This window comes from Ictidomys tridecemlineatus, chromosome 6 (assembly GCF_052094955.1).
Source record: "Ictidomys tridecemlineatus isolate mIctTri1 chromosome 6, mIctTri1.hap1, whole genome shotgun sequence".
NCBI classification, from domain to species: Eukaryota; Metazoa; Chordata; class Mammalia; order Rodentia; family Sciuridae; genus Ictidomys; species Ictidomys tridecemlineatus.
Window position 1 is genome coordinate 48,890,640 of NC_135482.1, and position 19,416 is coordinate 48,910,055.

The 19,416-nt window shown below is 38.2% G+C and overlaps 1 protein-coding gene across 1 annotated transcript in view; it reads right to left on the minus strand.

Moving 5' to 3' along the window:
- Positions 1 to 19,416, minus strand: part of Hmga2 (high mobility group AT-hook 2) — a 120,449-nt gene that overhangs the window by 11,537 nt on the left and 89,496 nt on the right. The gene's annotated exons all lie outside the window — the stretch shown is intronic.

Below are 19,416 nucleotides of genomic sequence, written 5' to 3' on the forward strand. Positions count from 1 at the left end.
GGGTGCTTATTCATAATCTCTGTGTGTAAATACAATATAGGTCATCTCAATGAAAATGATGCTCAATTAAAGCTTGGCATACAAACCAACTATACTGAAATAAACTTACCCTTATTTGAAATACTTTGCTTTTAGTCTGCATATCACAACATTTAAGCAAAGGATCTAATTTTTTAATATTTGGATTTTTAAAAATAGCTCTACTGAGATAAAATTTACATAACACACAACTCACCCATTTAAAGTATATAATTCAAAAAAATTTTAGTATATTCAGAGAGTTCTGCAAACATTATCCCAATCTAATTATAAAGGCCTTTCATATCCCCTAAAAGAAACCCTGTATTTATCAGTGGTCTCCCCATTCCTTCCCAACTTCCGCTATTTTTCCATGTCTGACCAGCCCCGAATCTACCTTCTGTCTTTATAAATGTGCCGATTCTATACATTTAGTGTAAGAAGAATCATACAATATTCATCTTTTGTGTCTGGCTTCTTTCTCTGGCGTAGTGTTTCCTAGGGTCATTCATACTGTAGCATCAGTAGTTCATTCCTTTTTATGCCAAATAGTATTCCATTGCATACATGTACCACCATCCTCAGTTGATGAACATTTGGGCTATTTCCACCTTTTGGCTATTATGAGTAATGCCTCTATGAATATCTGTATGTAAGTTTTAATGTGTATGTATTTTTATTTCTCTTGGGTAACCTAGGAGAAGAAATGCTGGGCGATATGGCAATTCTTTTTTTCCACATTTTTGGAACAGCTGCCTGATGGTTCTCCAAAGCAGCTGCAAAATTTTACACTCCCATCAGCAACATACGAGAGTTCCAATTTCTCCACATATGTGCTAATGCTTGTTATTGTCTGTCTTTTTTTATTATAGACATGAAACGGGGTGTGAAGTCGAATGTCATTGTTCTGATTTGAATTTCCCTCATGACTAATGATGTTGAGCATTTTTTCATGCGCTTATTGGCCATTTGTGTATCTTCTATAAAGAAATGTTTACTCAACTCCTTTGCTCATTTAAAAAATTGGGTTATTCATCTTTTCATTAGTGAGTCGTAAGAGTTCTTTTTATGAATGGGATACAAGTCCTTTATCAGATATATGGTTTGCAAATGTTTTCTCCCGTTCTGTAAGTTCGTGTACTTTCTTGATAGTATCATATGAAAAACATTTCGTTGTATCTACATCTATATATATATTTAATTATATGTGTAGGCCAAAACTTTCCTCTCTTGAGTGAAACATCTGAGGGTAATCTTTTCCCTTGCTTAAATTAATTTTCCAATAGAGTTATTAAAAAATATTCGTTTCTCTAGTTTTGTGAAAGGCGAATTTAAAGTCCCAGCTTTTAAATGGATTACTTCCAGTTCTTGCTCTCAGGTCTGAATGTAAGCCTTTCTCATTCCACCTATATATCACTGAGATCTGCCAATACATTGAGTCACTCTGATGTGGAGAGAGACACGCTTTTATGGTACAAGCAAAAGAAACAGAATTTCTACAGTTCTGCAAGTAACAGAAGTTGGGTCAAATTCACAATAGCATAAGCACCTATGCATTTTCTGTCCTCTCACAGTTTTTGTGGTGGTGTGGTGTTCTATTGCCACATATTAAAGATGTTAAATAAAATTATCAGAATTAAAAAGACACATGATAAAAATAAAATAACCAGCAAGATACTTTGGCTCACTTAAAAAAAAAAATTCTCCCTGGTTTCTTTCAATGGCCTTAGAGATGATGTCATCATAAAAGCCCAGGTGAAATGGAATTAAGGATAACTAGGACTTCTAGCCTCTTAGGACTCAAAAGCGTTGCTGAGAGTATTCATTTCAAAGGGTCATTTGTAAGAACAGACTACTTTTCTTCCTCCTCTTTTTTTCTCCCTGCCGATTACACCTGTACACATGTTTACTCCAAAACCGTTTCAAATCCACACACATTCTTGCAGGCTGACTGGTTCCTACTGCTCAGAAATCCCCCTCCTTTCTTGGCCCGGGATCCCGCATTCATGTGACTCCTGCACAGTGCGTCTCAATGAAATCGTCTGAAAGGGCTGCCAGCTCACCCAATTTTCCATGAATTAGGTCCTGACACTTCAATGAGGGGAAAGACAATGTCTGAACCCCTGCCAGCCCTGGCTGCCGGCCTAGTCCATGTCACAGAACTTCCCCAGCTACCCTTAGACACAGCACTTCATACTTCTCAGACCACCAAACAAACAGACCCTTGAATACTTTAATGCTGGTTGTGGTTAGGGCTGCCAGGATGTTTTCCCGGCCTCTGGCACCCAATGGCTCCAGACTGTGCCGAGAAAAAGTTTTTTTTTTTTGTTGTTGTTGTTATTTTGTTTTGTTTTTATTTTTTATGAATGGCTTTGGTCGAAAACGCAGACCGAAGCATAATACTACCGCCATTCATAAAAAGGGAAAGGAAACCAACTGCTGGCTGGAAGGCTTTTTGGCCACCAAGCAAACAGCAAGTCTCTTATCTTCCTTGAGGCATCTCCCAGCTTAGAACTTAGTGTTAATACCTAAACCAGCTCCTCAGGGTTCTTGGCACTTCAAACATGTTGGCCACCACAATTTTATGAGGACTGAATAATATCAAATATGCATATTAATCGCTAGTGGGGTTAACAGTGTGTTTTCGTGTGCTTTAGTAAACGGGTAATGTTTTACACATGCATTTCCTACATAGAGGCTAAAATCTTTTGTTTTCAACATCTGCCCCTTTGTGACTGGGAGGGCTCAGACCTTATTGTTTTCATTTTCTCACAGGGAAACTAAGGCATAGGGAATTTAGATAATCTCCCCGAGATCATTTTCTAAAACTAAAACAACTCGAGTCTATTAATTCTCTTAATCCTTTATATAATGTTCGGAGGAAACCTGTTCTCTTCCTTCAAAAAAAAAAAAAGTTAAATCCAGAGCCTATCCAGAGAAGCTAAATTTCCTGGCCTTGATTCCACCTCCAGATTCCCCTTCATCTCTGGGATCTCTTAGTACTCTTCAAAGCCTCACGGCCAGGGAAAGCTCAGGACTTCTAGCTCCCCCATCTCACTTGGAAATTTTTTAGTATCAATCGTGGAGGATCTGAGTAAGATCTTTTAAGTGTGAATTTCATAATGATGGTTCTATTGAACCAACAGCAAAACTTGTTCATTTAGACAAATCTAATGACTTCATTCCTGATAAACAATGAGTTTATATAGTATAAATGCTTTGTCAACTCAGCACGTAAACTCTGTAGTACAGGAGGTTTTGGGTTCATTATGTTGAGACTTACAACTTTCCAAAAGCTTCTCATGAAAACCCTCTCAGTTTGCAGTTGCAATCATCCTTCTAAAATACATGGATTTGTTTGCTCCCAGAACAAAACCACCACCAGCAGGACTCTAAAGAAATGTTTTGGATTAATATAATATTTTTAAAAACCTGTGAGAACTGAAAGGCCCTATCAATAAAACATGTCAGTCAAGATGAGGACGGGTCCTCTGGCCACATAGCCTTCAGTAGGTTAGTGCTCTGTAGGTTAGCCCTTATCCATAGTGACTAACTCAGCCACAATCCAAACTAGTAAATACTTAAGTAAATGATACTATTGTTAAAGTTCACGTAAGTATCTTAGGGTGTAACATGCTAAGAGAGTGCAGAGTATAAAAAAGAGGAAAGAACATAGCTTTGAATTTCTGAGATCATTCAGCAAACCAGCATCTCTTCAAGGGAAAATGGTTCTTGAATTCTCAAAGTTGACTGTGTATGTCAGTTTTTAAGATTGCGCTGAAAAACACCTGTGTAGGAAATGTTCTGCAATTTCATCTATTTCAAAATAATGGGGGCACTCTCCAGCCCTCTTACACCCTATGGTTCCAGGGAGTCTAGATAGTCTAAAGCTGATACTTAGACAGCTAAGCTCCCCTTCTCATAGGCATTGAAAGAAAATCCTTCATAACAAAGGACCCAGACATTAGCAGTTCAATTTAGTACTAATCTGAACATTAAATGAAAACAGGCTTGAATTCAGCTTAACCAACTAATTTTTAAAAAATGAAGTACAAAGTATAGTAAAGGAAGTATAATTGTCATGCAAAGGGTCTTAAGTTGACCTTAGAAAGCAGCCCTTCTTAGATCGTTGTGCAGAAGTGTCTTTGGGTTTTATGTCAGCAGCAGAATTTGAATCTAATTATATTTTTTGGTTTTTGTCAGCCAGTAGTAGGTGGTTTTGCTCACTTTGTGTTAAAATCAAGTGAGTATTGTTCAGTGGATAAGTACTTCTATTCCCTAACATAATCTTTTTTTTTTAAAGTAGATTGTTTTATCATTCTCATTAAAAGTATAGGATAAGACAGATTCCCTAGCTCTTTACTAGAAAGGACTCAATAACTCTAATTTCTGGGAGAACTGGCAGACCCTTAAAATGTAACTCTCAACCCAGCCCCACAAAACAACATCTCAAGACAGGCCTGGTGGTGCAAGCCTGTAATACCAGTGATTTAGGAGGCTAAGCAGTAGGATTACAAGTTCATGGCCAGCCTCAGCAATTTAGCAAAACCCTGTCTCAAAATAAATAAATAAATAATGACTGGGGATGTTGGTCAGTGGTTAAGCACTTCTGGGTTCAATGCCCAATTTAAAAAAAAAAAAACTCAAAGAATATGTTCAGTTGTTGAAATTTAAAGTCAAAAATGGTGTCATATTAAAAAATATTTGCTAAAAGGATACTTGGTTTTAAGTTTTCAAAGAGTGCTTTATGCTTAAGGCAGCTTGTAGACATAGAGGGGGCTTGTGACTGTGTCCACAGAATCCAAACAACTTTGTCCATCTTACCTGTGCATCCCTATCATGTGGAAAAATTCTAATATCTGAATATACTTGCCGCTCAATGATTTCAACTACTTCTAGAGTGAACCGATTAGTTATTAACAGTAAAAATATGTCAAAAATGGAATAAGTAGATACAGCCTAGAGTTTAGATGAGTAATTGTCAAGTCTATGCAAATACTCCCACACACAGCCTTGGACCATTGAAGCGGCAGCTTTACGTTATGTGATGTACTTCAATAGGAGCTCTTTTTGATGGGGTTTGAACTGTTTTTCTCCTTTAGTCTTTGTCCCAAGTTGTTCAAGGAATCAAAAAATAACCTTTTTCTCTCTATAACCATTCGCCGAGATTCACTTTTCATTTATGTGCTGAGAAATAGGCTTTCATCCTCAGGAATCTCACAGTGCTGTTCTGAATATACTTTCTTTGAATATGACATTAACCTGGTTGGAGGAGGATTACCATTTTCAAAAATGAAAATTCTTTTCTTGCCTTTCATGAAATGATGTAATCAACACACTTGTTCATGTTCTCTGGACTTACAGTTTTAACATTTTTATATTCTAGAAGGTCAAGGTTTGTATTGGGATCATTTTAAGAAAACGCACTCCATGCTCTAAATGTTTTAAAATTTTGCTTTCAAAAGTAAAAACAATTTTTTAAAAAAAGTCTTTACAAATCATGTGGAACTCTACAGCAAGAAGCAGACTAAATGGCACTTCTGACTTCAGTGCTGATGGAGGGTTCTAGGATCCATTCATGAATCTCTGCTATTCTTGTGAGGAGACTTTCTGCCACCTCTGCCACCTTCAGGATGCCCCTGAGGGCCTCTGTGCAACTCCAGAGCTCAGGTAAAAAAATCTCTGATCTCTAGAAGCAAATCCTCCATGAAGTCTGTATCACCAGGATAGGTGGAGGCAGAGCATCTTGACAAGCTTTTGCCCAATATGCCTCAATTGCTGGGTTGAATGATCTGAACTTGCATTGTTGTAGATCAAAATCCACCAAATATCAAATGGATTAGTCTAACAAAATCAAGGTAAGGCCTCCCTAATTCTGCTACATAATTTTTGTGACTTGACAATCACCTCTGTTAGCCAACAAATTTCTGCACCATCTATGTATCTACAATGTGCTCTCAATTCCCCTTTTTACTGCTCTCCAACCTGGTCCTGATCCTTATACATATTTTGCCAAAAGCTACTAGACTCTCTGGTGAAGGGAGGGGCTTCCCTACACCAGGTGTGATGTTTCCACTTTCTCCTGTATACTTCTGCTCTTCATGCAGAGCATGGTGCCTGTCCCTGGACTACCTAGCTAACTTCTTATTCCCCCACCCCCATGTCCTTCTGAGCTCTACCTCTTCATCAAAACTGGATGCTGAAATAACTTACGCATTTGGAATTCTCTGTGTCTAACCAGAGAAGCTCTAGAATATAAACCATAACTTCCAATTCAATTAAAATTAAAATATAAATTAGTTATTGACAACAATCTAGGAAAATTGAGTTTAAGATATTCCATAACGCCAAGTGGTCAAAAAAGTAATTTGATTTATCTAAAGAATATTTGGGGAACTAGATATGATAAAGGTTCAGGAATTTATTTCAGTTCAACTGTTGGTGCAAACAATATGAGGATGATCTGTGGTTATAGCTACCCAATCACACCACTATAGACCATTGCTCTTGGGTAGAAAGTTTTCCTATCTTAGTGGCTTCCTAAATTGAAAATGATCCTGCCCCTTAGTGGTGGGAGGCCTTGGTTTAAAGGAGGAACCACGGATCCTGTTCTTTGAACTTGGTTAGAAAAGAATTGGGTTGGGTCATCAATTCCATTCCTGTGCCTCCTGTGTGCACTTAGAGATGACTGTGCAATGTGTGGCTGCATGTACCCATGAATGGTTATAATTGGACAATAACATCTGGCCCTTCTAGTGCAAAGGAGATTTTGTAGTTCTCAAAGTCTCCTAAGAAGTGATTAGTCTATGGGGAACTTTGGCAACATCTCTGGAATTTCTGTTTGGTATGGGAGCAAGGGGATGTGTTCTTTATCTCCTATTCTCCTTGGCTTCACTCTTGGACTCTAATACAAATGACAAAAACAAGCATCATCTCAAAAGTATTTATTGGATTATTATAGAAAAGTGCCCTTACTGCCACTGGCCTCATTTCATCTGTGTAAGGATCAGAATGGCTAGGATCTGCTCTAGTTGGTCTTGATTAACATCTGCCTGCATGTGGGTGGCAATAAGCCATGGCAGCTCTCTGGAGGGCAACTGAAACCAACACTTTGGAGTTTTGCCTTCCCTCTGGTGTCTTTGAGACACCTTTGGGATGGAGGAGGAAGAGCAAAGAGGAAACCTTTAAAAATATGTGTCCTGATTAGTTTAGAAATTTGTCCTATAACCTGGTTCTGATGAAGTTATTCAGTGGCTTATCCAATACTAACTCATATTTGATGAACTAGGTGTAAGACAGGGAAGGGATATACAAAATAAAAAAGCAATGTGTCAAGAAGCCCAAAGTTTAATGGGGGAGATAAATGAGAAAACCTAGATTAAAGAATACGTGCAATTTTAGGTTAATTTTTTCTATATTCTTAAGTACAAACAGGCATGCTCATCAATATAGAGAAAAATTGTAGGAGAGAACAAAGATGTAAGCACAAGTGGCCCTCCATACCCACTGGTTCCTCATCCATGAATTCAACCAATCATAGATGAAAATATTTGGAAAAACAAGCTCCTTATATAAAATGACATAGTATTTGTATATAACCTACACACATCCTCCTGTACATTTTAAATCTTCTCCAGGTTGCTTATAGTACCTAATACAATGTAAATGCTGTGCAAATAGTTGTTATACAGTATTGTTTAGAGAATAATAACAAGAAAAATAAAATGTCTATGCCCAGTACAGATACGTTTGAGATACTAATTAACATCCAAATTTGCTGTTACAACTCCAAATCCGATGCTGTCACACTTGAAAGTCCATTTAAGATATACATCTTCTTAAACTTGAATGATTGTTCAGATAGTGGTTACATTAAACTGGATCTGGACTTAACTATAGGTTTACAAATTTGCACGTAACATGCATGTCTTATCTTGTATGCTTACCCATATGCGTAATCGTGTAATTTAAAAAATAGTTCTAATTACTTTAATTTTGACTAAAGAGATTCGGGATCATTATTCCCTTGGTTCTAAAAACATTTGTCCAGGTTTTAGACTAAAACCTTTGAAAATGGTTTCACAAAATGATCAGACTATCAGTAATTTCCCAGCAGCTATGACATTTACACATGGAAACTGAATTTAAAAGGCTGAATCATGATTGTAGGCATTTACTTCCTTTCCTGAAGGAATGAGTCTGTACATTTATTTATTGGTAATCTCTTATGTTCTCAAGGATTACCAAGGGATGGTTTACGGTTGAGAGCTGATACTTCTATGATACTTCACTGAGTCAGAGCTCTCCTAGACAACTGAACACTATTTTCTTGGCACTAGTGAAGGGGCTGACTTTAGCAGTTGAGTTGTTTTCTTTGGAGGAAACCTAATATTCAATTTGAGAAATGTTGGCTATTCCCGAACATTCACTTATATCCTTAAACTTTTTAAAGTCGTGAAAGTGAGTTTTTTCTCCCATATCCTCTCACTACCAGCATGGCCCCTGCACCCTGGTTTTCTCAGAGGCTCCTTCCTAGATCCTCCCTCAAGGGTTCCGCTGGATTAATGTCTCTTTTCTCCGAATCTGTCAATTCAAATGTTTTTGTTCCCTTTTAAGAAAACCAGTTTCTCCATTCTACTTAATTTCAAACCCAAGCAGAGCTTCAGGCATCCTCCTGAACAACCTACCTCTCAGGGAATCTCTAAAACTGAAGATTCTGGGATCCGAATTCTGTCGTCTGAACAGCTATACATCTTTGTTCAGGATTGTTTAGAATCTTCCAGACATGCCTCTGAACTCTGCTTCGTGTTTGTATCCATTATATCAAACATTCTTGAATTACCAATCAAGATGAGAGGACATGACTCTCCTTTTTATTTTTATATTGATCCCATGATAATAACAGCGATACAAAGTATATGGAGTGGTTCAACTGTGCACTGATTTAGTCCTCACAACAGCTCTCTGAAGTATTGTCACTCAGATTCACACAAGAAGTATTGTCACTCAGATTCACACAGATTCATATGTGCATTTGTTTAATTTATTGAAACCCAGCAATGTGGTGTTTCAAATATCATCCTGAACGAATCCTAAAGAAAATGATTTTCCAAAGATTACAAGGTCAGTAGCTGGTGAAGCCCCAATCCCAGCTCAGGCTGCATGACTCCCCCCCTTCCACTCTCCACCAGCCACGCTGCTGCAGAAAAGAATTCTGGGAAATTTTTCAGGTTATTCTGTGCCTTTTTTTTTTTTAATGAAAAACCAGTGTTATATGTAACCATTATCTTTTATTTATAAAAAGCATTTGTTTTTAAGAAATAATAAAAACCTATCTTTCCAAGTCTGTGATTTCACTACAAAGAAAAATGGCCAAATAAGGAGAAAAAGTACATTTTAAAGCAACAATTTTTTTTTTTTTTTTAAATCTTAGTTCAGAAGACTGTTTCTAACATAAAGGACAAGTTAGCATTAGGAAACTATTCTAAGAATGATGACTTTGTTCTGAAAAGTTTTTTTTTTTTTGTCAAAAAGATCAAGCTATCAAAAAAAAAAGATCAAGCTATCTTAAAAATATAAATAGTACTTTTTTTCTCACTATATTTTTATAAAAGTAGAACTCCTATCCTGTTATAGTCCTCTATCTATCCTTTACATAATCCTTATGTTTCTTTTATTCTGTCAAAAACTCTGTAGAAATTTTAGGTAAGGCTATGGACACAAAAACAAAACAAAACAAAAAAAGTGTTATCTTGTGTTAAACACTAATTATTTTGGGTTTCCTTTCCCTTCTTGTTTATCATTTCCTCTAATATTTGATTGGGTAACAAATGTAAATTTTAAATTGCATGGTATCTACGACATAAGAAATATACAGACATAGCTCCTGCGTCTGTGGAGTTCATAATTTCACATAGTTTATATTATTGTCTGTGATCAAAATGTGAAGAAGAATAAAGAAGCTCATCTCCCCTACACAGATGTCAGACAGGTGCATCCCATATACTCCCATGTACGTCATCAGACACTTTCCTTCTCATCCCTGTGGCTTTCTAGTTAACACATCTGCACATCTCTTGCCTTCAAACTCTTGTCCAGTCGGTTCTCTGTACTCACTGGCCAGTGCCTTTGTGCATGTGTTCATGTCTTTGGAATGTGACCACCCGTGACACTTATTTTTTACCCATGGTATACATAAATACACGCTTCTATATAGAGGGAATAGTTTCAAACACTCCATTTAAAGCCTGCTCATATTTATATATATTTATATTAAGCCACAATTACTAGTTAAAGCTCCCAACACTGATCACTTCATGCTGCAACCTCAGAGATGTTTCACAAACCCTGAGCAGACCAGCCACTGATGGAAAATTACAGAGTGATTCTTCCCAAGCAGGGAGAATGTCCACCCACCTGACTCAGCCCCCAGCACACCTTCTGTCTTCTGCATGGAATAAAGATTCAAAATGCATTTTCAGTTAATTTCTAAAATGGTCCTGTGGCCTGGAAGAAATCCTGCTCCTCTTCCAGTCCTTTTTCCTTCTGTGCTAAGTCCTGCCTTTTACGGATCTCATAAAGGGTACTTGTTACACATGCAGATTCTGGACTGGACTCGCAGATTCAGGAGGGGCCTAGCAACTTTTTTTTTTTTTTTTTAGAAAAATACGGACCATGCTCAGGACACCTTGTCACAGGAAAGCAAAGCTTCCACAGCTCCAGTTCTCCCTTCAACAAGGCAGTAGCAGGCATGAGAGGACAGCCTTTCAAAGATTCAAAAGTAGAAAGAGAAAAATGGGTATATTTCTAAAACATGATGAAACAAATGGTTATTTGGAACTAAAATGTCCCCCAAAGACCTGTGTCTCCAGGACTGGTGCCCAGGCTGTAGAGCTACTGGGAGGTGGTGGAACCTTCAGGAGGTAAGGCCTAGTTGGAGGGAGCTACGTCATACCCTCGAGGAGAATATTGGGACCCTGATCCTTCTCTCCCTCTGCTTCCCAGCCACCATGAGGTGAACAGGCCTCTTCTGCACATGCTCCCACCGTGATGTACTGTGCTAATACAGGCCCAAAGCCACAGGGTCCAAAGCATACCTGGATTGAAAACATGAGTCCAAAAAAGCCTTTCCTTCCTAATTTGATTCCCTCAGGTATTTCTGTCACAGTGACAGCAAGCAAACACATATTAAATATGATTTTATCTGTCTGTATACTTCCCTGTAAATGAATGTATATGAGGAGGGATAATGGGAAGTAAGTCAATTTATAAGAACCTAGGTAATGAATTCTGATGAGTTTCTTGTGGCCCAGCAAAGAAAATTCCTCTTGATGTGTGTGGGCATAAGAGTAAAGCCCAACTCAAACTGACTTAATAAGGATATTGTTTATCTAACATAACAAAAGCTTGGAGATGTTGCACCTCCCAAGTTCGTAAATTCAGAGGGGAAAGAATGATCAGAGCTTGAGAGTCTTTCCATCTATCTGCTCTACCATGTAACATTTGTTCTCAGTTTGTCGCCTTCAGAGCCATAGAAGAGTGGCAGTGGCAGTTCCAGAAATGTCAATGTCCAGCCGAAGGAGAAACAGTTTTTTCCTTCAGTCCTAGCAGATTTCCCCGCCCTCCTTAAAGGCCAGACCTGTCTGCAAGAGGAGTAGGACAATCATGACCATTGGCTTCAAAAGGTCAGGTTTACCCTACGGAAATGGAAAAGGTCAAATGAGGAAGGTAGGGAATGAACATAGTAACCACCAGTTTGGCTTTGCAAGTTTTTTTTTTTTTTTATTCACTGTGCTGGTTTTGTCTTCAGGACTGGTAAGAAATGCTTTCTTGCCTCACTTGAAATCAGCTGCACAAGATTCTCCTTTTACATTGTTGTTCTGAGCTCATACATGAAGGTTTGCCTTTGCTGAACTGTTTCTGGGGAGGCAGAAGAACGGCCCTCTTTGTAGAATGTACACATTTTACAGTTATTATGGAGGTGGTGTGAATGGTGTTTGCTTTCCTGGTCTGTTTGGAATTTTCCTCTGCTAAATCTAGATTTGAGTTCATTTCATTGTGGACCAAAGGGTGTAGCTGTTCCTGACAGCTAGTTAATGAGTGTGCCATGCTGCCTAAAAGCCAGCTGTAACTCATTGGTCATGTCCAAAAGAAATTCTAGAGACGGGTAGTAAATAACTAAGAAGAATTTCTGCCCATGTTCTGGAAATCAACTAAATGTCTAGTGCCTTTTAAGGGGAATCAACAGGAGTTCTGCTTGGTTAAACTGAAGAAGAGTAGAGCCCAAGGGTGTGCTAGGGGCCCAGGGCTGCCTGGTGATAACTACTCCCTTTGTTTTATGCTGCTCTTCGACTCCCTGTCAGTCCAGCGGGGGAGGATCCCTACTCTGTGAACAAGTTGTCTATTGAAATGAGATGCTTGTCTCTCTGCAGATGCATCAGTATTCAAGTCCTTGGCTCCAGATAATACACGTTTCAGTATGTCTGGGCTTCTTGCCAGATATGTGTAGGTATCTCTGATCTTGGGAGGGACTGTTGGTGGTAGCTTTTTTTTTTTTTTTTTTTTTTAAATAAAGGAAGGATGTTTGTAAGGTGCTCTTTTTGATTGCAGTTGCTGTTTCCAGGATATGGAAGCTACTCTGGAGTATTGGCCTTGGGAAAAATTCTCCCCAAAGAAGAAACTCAATTCACTTTTGCAAAGGTTAGGAGGCAAATGAGCAGTTCTACTCCCTTCATGTATAGGAACAAAAGTTCAAGAGAGAGGTGAAGAACAGGGCTTTGGAGCCAGAAAGACCTCTGAGATCAGTTGTGGAACCAGCTATATGTAAGCTGTGGGACTTGGTAGTAATCTTAATTCCCATTTTTAAACTTGTATAATGTGGATACCTTATTACCTCATTGGTTTGTTAGGGTCATTAGAAACGGTGAATGTCTTTCAAGCACACATCACAGTTGCTGGCTGTGAGAACTTAATAAACACTATTTAATAGAACTATGGAAGGTGGCCGTGGTGGCAGCAATGGTCCTCACAGCAGCAGTGGTGACTTAACCCTCGATAATTACAGTTTGTGTTGTTCAGTATCAAGAAATGGTATCACTCTGGACGATGATCAGAACACTCTCTGTATTATAAACTTAAAATCCACATGCTCCGATGGATTTGCCAGTATGTCACTTAAGCCTTGTCATTTCTGTGGCCTTCAAGATTCCGGTTTCAGCTGCACAGGAATACGCATGACAACCAGGACAGGGTTTTTTATGTGCTTTGTTCACCTAACTTGCACAGGACAATGGCGATTTCCTTTGTATTGTGTGATGCAGAGTTCATAGGCATACATTTCACAGAGATGTTATCTAGGCTGATTTCCTTCATTCAGCTCTAGCTTGGCTATTTAAAGCACTTGATTTGTGGATAGGGATGTCCTCCCCCCACATTCTTAAGGAAAGAAAAAAAAATGAATAGAACAAAAGATTTACAGAGAGAGCAAAGAACACACGCATTCATAATATTAACAAGGAACCATTACTTAATAGTAAAAGTAAAACAGCTTAATAATAGTGGCTTGCAAACTGCATCTGACCCACAGATCTCATTTGTGAATGGATCCAGCCATGTGAACATTAAAGCTATATCTACCAGGCGCGTATGAGAATTCCCTGAAGCCTTTTTTTCATAACATTACTGTAACATGACGCTGCATCAAGAATGCGGTGCCTTAAGTGCTTCACTGTGACCCTGAGAGACTTTACAACTTAAAGCCCTTCCCTTGTTCTCCTACCTGCAAAACCCAGAGGCTGCTGGGAAAGAGAGCTAGGCTTTAAAATCTACTTTGGTCAAGCATTTCTTCTGAAAGAAACATACATTTTATTAAATTTAATGAATGGCTACCAATTAATTACACTGAAAGATTTAAAAGAAAAACTTATTTTCTTCGAAAACGACCATTCTCTGAAGATAACTTTTAAAAAATATTTTATTAGTTATTGGTGGACTTTTATTTATTTTTATGTGATGGTAAGAATTGAACCCAGTGCCTCACACATGCTAGGCAAGTGCTCTACCACTGAGCCACAACTCCAGCCCCTGAGGATAACTTTTGGCAAGTTATAAAATTAGCATTTCAATAAAAGCAAACTTAATTCTTCTGTGTTCAAAGGTTGGTGTTGCTTGCAAACTACCTTTAGGAGGCTCAGGTTGTTAAAAGTGAAGAGAAACACTTTTTCTTTAAGACAATAGCAGCAAGCATTCACATTATGACCAACACAGGAACAAAAATAATAATTCAAACAGATGCCCTTAAGCTATACTGAGCATGTAGAACACACTAATTACTCATATAATGTTCATTTACTTAACAATTTTTTGAGTATCTACTTTGTGCTAAAATGACTAACAGATTATTCTTGAACTGCTGAGAAGTCATCTAACCGACCACATTCAACTCTATATGTACTATTTAGCAATACTTACAATGATTGTAATAATTGAAAACATTCCCGGGATAAATGGGACCTTAAAATTAAGCTAATTTTTCCACCTACAGTGTAACATCAAACCGAATACAGAGCGAATATCGGAGAGCTTGAATATGTGAATAATCTAATTTTTCTAAAGTTTCCCCAAGAGATTCAACATCTACAGTATCAGGATTCAAAGTCATAACACTGTGTAACTTCCCTCCTGCTGAGAAGTAACAAAGCCAGCATTTCTAGCTGTCCTGACAGGGGCAGAAGAATTAAGAAAAGCAGAGTCAGGTTTGGTTGCTATTCATTTCAGAAACTGTCACTGATGGAGCTCATCTGCATCTGTGGAGCCCTTCAATCTCTGCCCTGACCACTGGTAAGAGAGACCACTCCTTCCTTCTGCTCTAAAACACCCTCCAAGTCCTTCAGGGTAACACCTGCTCAGCTTCTGAGAAAGAGCCAAGTCTGTGTTCTAACACCTTTTGTGGAGACTCACCACTTATTCAGGATCTGCAGAGAGAAGGTAAGGAAATCAACATCCAGCAACTTGAATATCACCAGCCTCTAAGTCGAGTATGTACATTTCCAACTGCTCAACCTAGATGCAAACTTGGGAACTTTCCTGCCTGTGAACAAAGGTATGCGACCGAACAAAGGCTCCTCAGTTCTGCCCATGGCTAAGAGATGACATCTGGGGGAGTCCTAGGGTTATACAGAGAAAACGGAGGCTGGGGATGATTTGGCAGAAATCATTGCCAAGGCTCTTATGAAGGCAAATTCTGCATCCTCCAGTTATAGCTACATTACATGGTAGAATCACAGGAATATAAATGCACAAGTAGGCTGGGGTATAAAAAGAACCATTCTACAGCATGAATTCCAGTATTCTTCCAATGAAAAGCAAAAAGACCCAAGTGTAAAAAGATGCTAATGTTATTAAACAACATGGTCATTGCTATACAACTGGGGAAAGTGAGCGCAGGAAAATGACTGGATCCATACAGCACTAGTTTTATCTACGTTTATTTTATCAATGTTTAGAAATGCCACTAGTGAAAAGCTTTATAAAGTCTCTTAAACTGTGTGGAATAATATCTCACAATGTGTCCATTTAAATTTGAATTAAAGCGCGTAGACCATATATGTTCAGACAGCTCTTTCAAAGAAAAGGTAAGAATTCTCTTCTCTCTGAAGGGGCCTGGTGGATACACAGACAAATGTAAACATTGTCTGAGGAAATTGAACAGCTGACAGAGACTTACAGATCTTACAAAAGAGAGAATATTGTTGTAGAAAGATAGAAAGGGAGGTAAGTTATGGCTGATACAAGAACTACACAAGATTTTTGTGGCTTTTTATAGAACTCACATCTGGGCATACCCCATTCCAGAACAGTTTTATATTTCTGATAAAATGGCCCTATGTTGGCATTGCTTTCTATACTGTATTCTAATCATGCCCCCACGGGCTTGGGTAGATTAAGGCCAGGTCAACTTTTCTTAGAAACAGAAAATAAAAATTTAGTGATTAGAAAGAATTTTAATTTTTGTTTATTGCTTATAAATAAGATAAAAACATTTTAGGTGGATATCCACCATCCTTTTTTTGTACTGTGGATTTAACCCAGGAGTGCATAATCACTAAGCTATATCCCCAGTCCTTTTAAAAAAATATTTTGAGACAGGGCCTTGCTAAATTTCTAAGGTTAGCCTTGAAATTGTAATCCTCCTGCCTCAATCTCCCAAGTCTCTGGGATTATAGGCACCCAGCTTCCACCTCTTTTATATTTATTCTTTCATCAAACAATAATTTCAGAACAATAGAATTATCTATGCATAGCTGCTGGGAAGCAGGATTATAGCATTGGGAATATTTTTATAATCATTTTATCCCTTAGCATTAATTACTTTTCATTCACCATATGGATCATTCAATATATGAAATATTATTACAAAATGGACTTCAATGAGAAACCTGGTCTATTTTGAAGACTATAGAGACTTTAGACATGATGAGTCAAAGGGGTACTTTGCACTACCATATGTGCTTAAGAGGACAAATCTTAAGAAAACCTTAAAAAAACCTTCTAGCTGGATATGGTGGCACATGCCTGTAACTAGCAACTCAGGAAGCAAAAGCAGGAGGATCGCAAGTTCAAAGCCAGCCTCAGCAACTTAGTGAGGGCCCTAAGCAGCTTAGTGAGACCCTGACTCAAAATAAAAAAATAAAAAGGGCTGGGGATGTGGTTCAGTGGTTAAAGCACCCCAGGGTTCAATCCCTGGTACCAAAAACAACAACAAAAAAACCTTTCTAACTAGCATTGTGTCTGGTCAAGTGTATATAATGTTCAGTACAATTAAAAAAACAAACGTGCATGGAGTTTTGCAAGGCTTTTCCATACAGGCTGAGGGGTATGCCATGTTCATGAAGCACTGACCCCTCCCCAGGGTTACCCACACAGCTGGTAGTGGGTCTACCCATTGCCCAACACTTTGAGTTCCTTCACGTTAAGCTGGAGAGAAGAGTAATGATGATGAAGAATTCGTAGGAATGCAACTGATCCCTCAAGTATCCTGGCTCAAATTCTTAAAAGGAAAAGAATAACCTTTCTGTCACAGCCCAAGAATAAACTTAGTTAACGTAGGACAGAGGTGTGATGAAGAAAACAACATATTCGTGTCTGAGGTGTGTCCGAGAATACCAAAACCACCGAGTTTCTGAATATTGTGGCAAGGAAGAGCAGTCTGTAGTTGGTACAGTAACTGTATTTTTAGTATGTGAGGAAACCCTTTTGGGAGGTGGTTGCTTTAGGTTTTGACATGAACATGAACTTTGCAGACAGCAGTGTTGTCACAATGCCCAGAGTCCTGTAACTGCACAGGTTTCCTCCTCTTTCCTGAGAAAGGGGTCAATGAAAAAGGAAGCATTCTTATATTCTTATATAACAATATTCTTGATATTCTTATATCAAGGAGAGACAGGGCACCAGTGCCTGCTGGTGGTCACATTCACCCCTATATTCCACACTAATCACCACCATCCAACTTTACTACAGTCATTGCACTGTGGTGATCTCATACCCAAACAAAATTTGCTCAACTGAATATATCCTTAACCATCCATTGAGCTCACTTATTCACTCCTTTGTTTATTTGGCACATATTCATCCATTCACCCCAGTGCCTTCTATACCTCCAGGACTAGAATAGATACATAGCTCCTAGCCCACAGTCAGCACTCAGGAGATGAGGAAAGAAGGAAGGAAGAAAGAATAGGGTCTTTGGTACTCAACAAGTCTAGTCATGCTTGTGCTAATGACCAAACATGATCAAGAAACACATGAAACTGCTCAGTGCATTCATAAATGTAGTTTGAGACATATCGTGTACGTTAGCTAGATTTTCATGTAAAATAACTTAAGAAAATTTAAAGTTAAAATCTGAGCTGGGTACAGTGGCCTGTGCCTGTAATCCCAGGGTTTCAGGAGGCTGGGACATGGAAGATCAAGAGTTCAAAGCCAGCCTCAGCAACAGCAAGGCGGTAAACAACTCAGTGAGACCCTGACTCTAAATACAATACAAAATAGGGCTGGGGATGTGGCTCAGTGGCGGAGTGCTCTTGAATTCAATTCCCGGGACCCGCCACCTTCCGCAGAAAAAAATCCGAAGTCATCAACGCAACTAACTGTAAAATTAATCCTCTCTGGGAGTCTAGGATTAGATGGGCTGTTATGGTGTTAGGTTTTGACCCCAGCTCTCACTCTCCCTTCCTTAGAGAATGTGAGGGACAATAAAAATGTATGTGAATCTTAAGTGAAATACAACTACCTTGCTTTATACTTTTTAGGATGAAAATGTAGATTTCTTGTGCTTGAAAATATGAATCTTGAAGTCAAATTTATACTACAAAACAATTCAACAATGAAAACAACTAAACTGTGCAACTTTAAATAGTTCATTTGCGTTTTTCAACTATTCAAACAAACCTCAACTTTTTGGCTCTCTTAAAAATTTCAGTCCCCCACTGACCATGTCAATCTGGCCATTATCAACTAATAGGTCCAATAGACAGCATTTTAAGAGGAAAAAAATGCCTAATTAGTAATGTGTATGCTAAAAATACTGTGCATTTGGACACATATCTACACCCCACACATATACATGCAAACATATATACATATCTATAAACTTAGCTAGCTCCTGGGTTCCATTCTTGTAGCTCTTGATAAGCAGAGGAGTTATAATCATATAAAAGATATTTATAGGCGCAAGAGTCTCTTAAAGTCTTTCAACATTGGACTGCTTTATGCAGTTGGGAGATGATGGTTTGGAGAGGGAGTAAAGAAGGAAATTCCAAAATGTGAATGGTATTTAAACCTCTTAAATTTCTTCTTCAAAGGAAGAGAAAAAGGATAAAATTATGTTTTCCCTATTCAACAAGATGGCATGCAGAAGGGCTATGGGCAGAAAAATAACTAAAAAGAGTACACAGACCCAGTGACTTGAGTCCTTTTCATGAAATATGTGGGTTCAAAAAAATCCAATAACCATAAAACAACCTTTTCTTTGATGCCGAACAAAAAACAAGCTTGAAATTTAGTGCTTCTGAGCAAGTGAATGAAAAATACAGATGTCTGTACCTTCAGTTCAACTCAGATTCGCCATCTGAACAGCCCCATGCTTAACTCTTTGTACGACTAAAAGTATCAAAGCATTTAGTTACCAGTAACAGTTAAAAGTAAAATGTAAAAATATTTTTTCCTCGTTAATAAATCCAACGAATTAGAAAATTCATCTGTGCCATATCCCTTTTCTTATCCTGTCTGAATTACAAAACTTAAAATAACACACAAAAGCCATTAGGTACATCTTTTCCTGGTGTAGTACTCCAGACTGATTTTTAAAAAATTAAGATATCGATCATTTTATTTAAAATG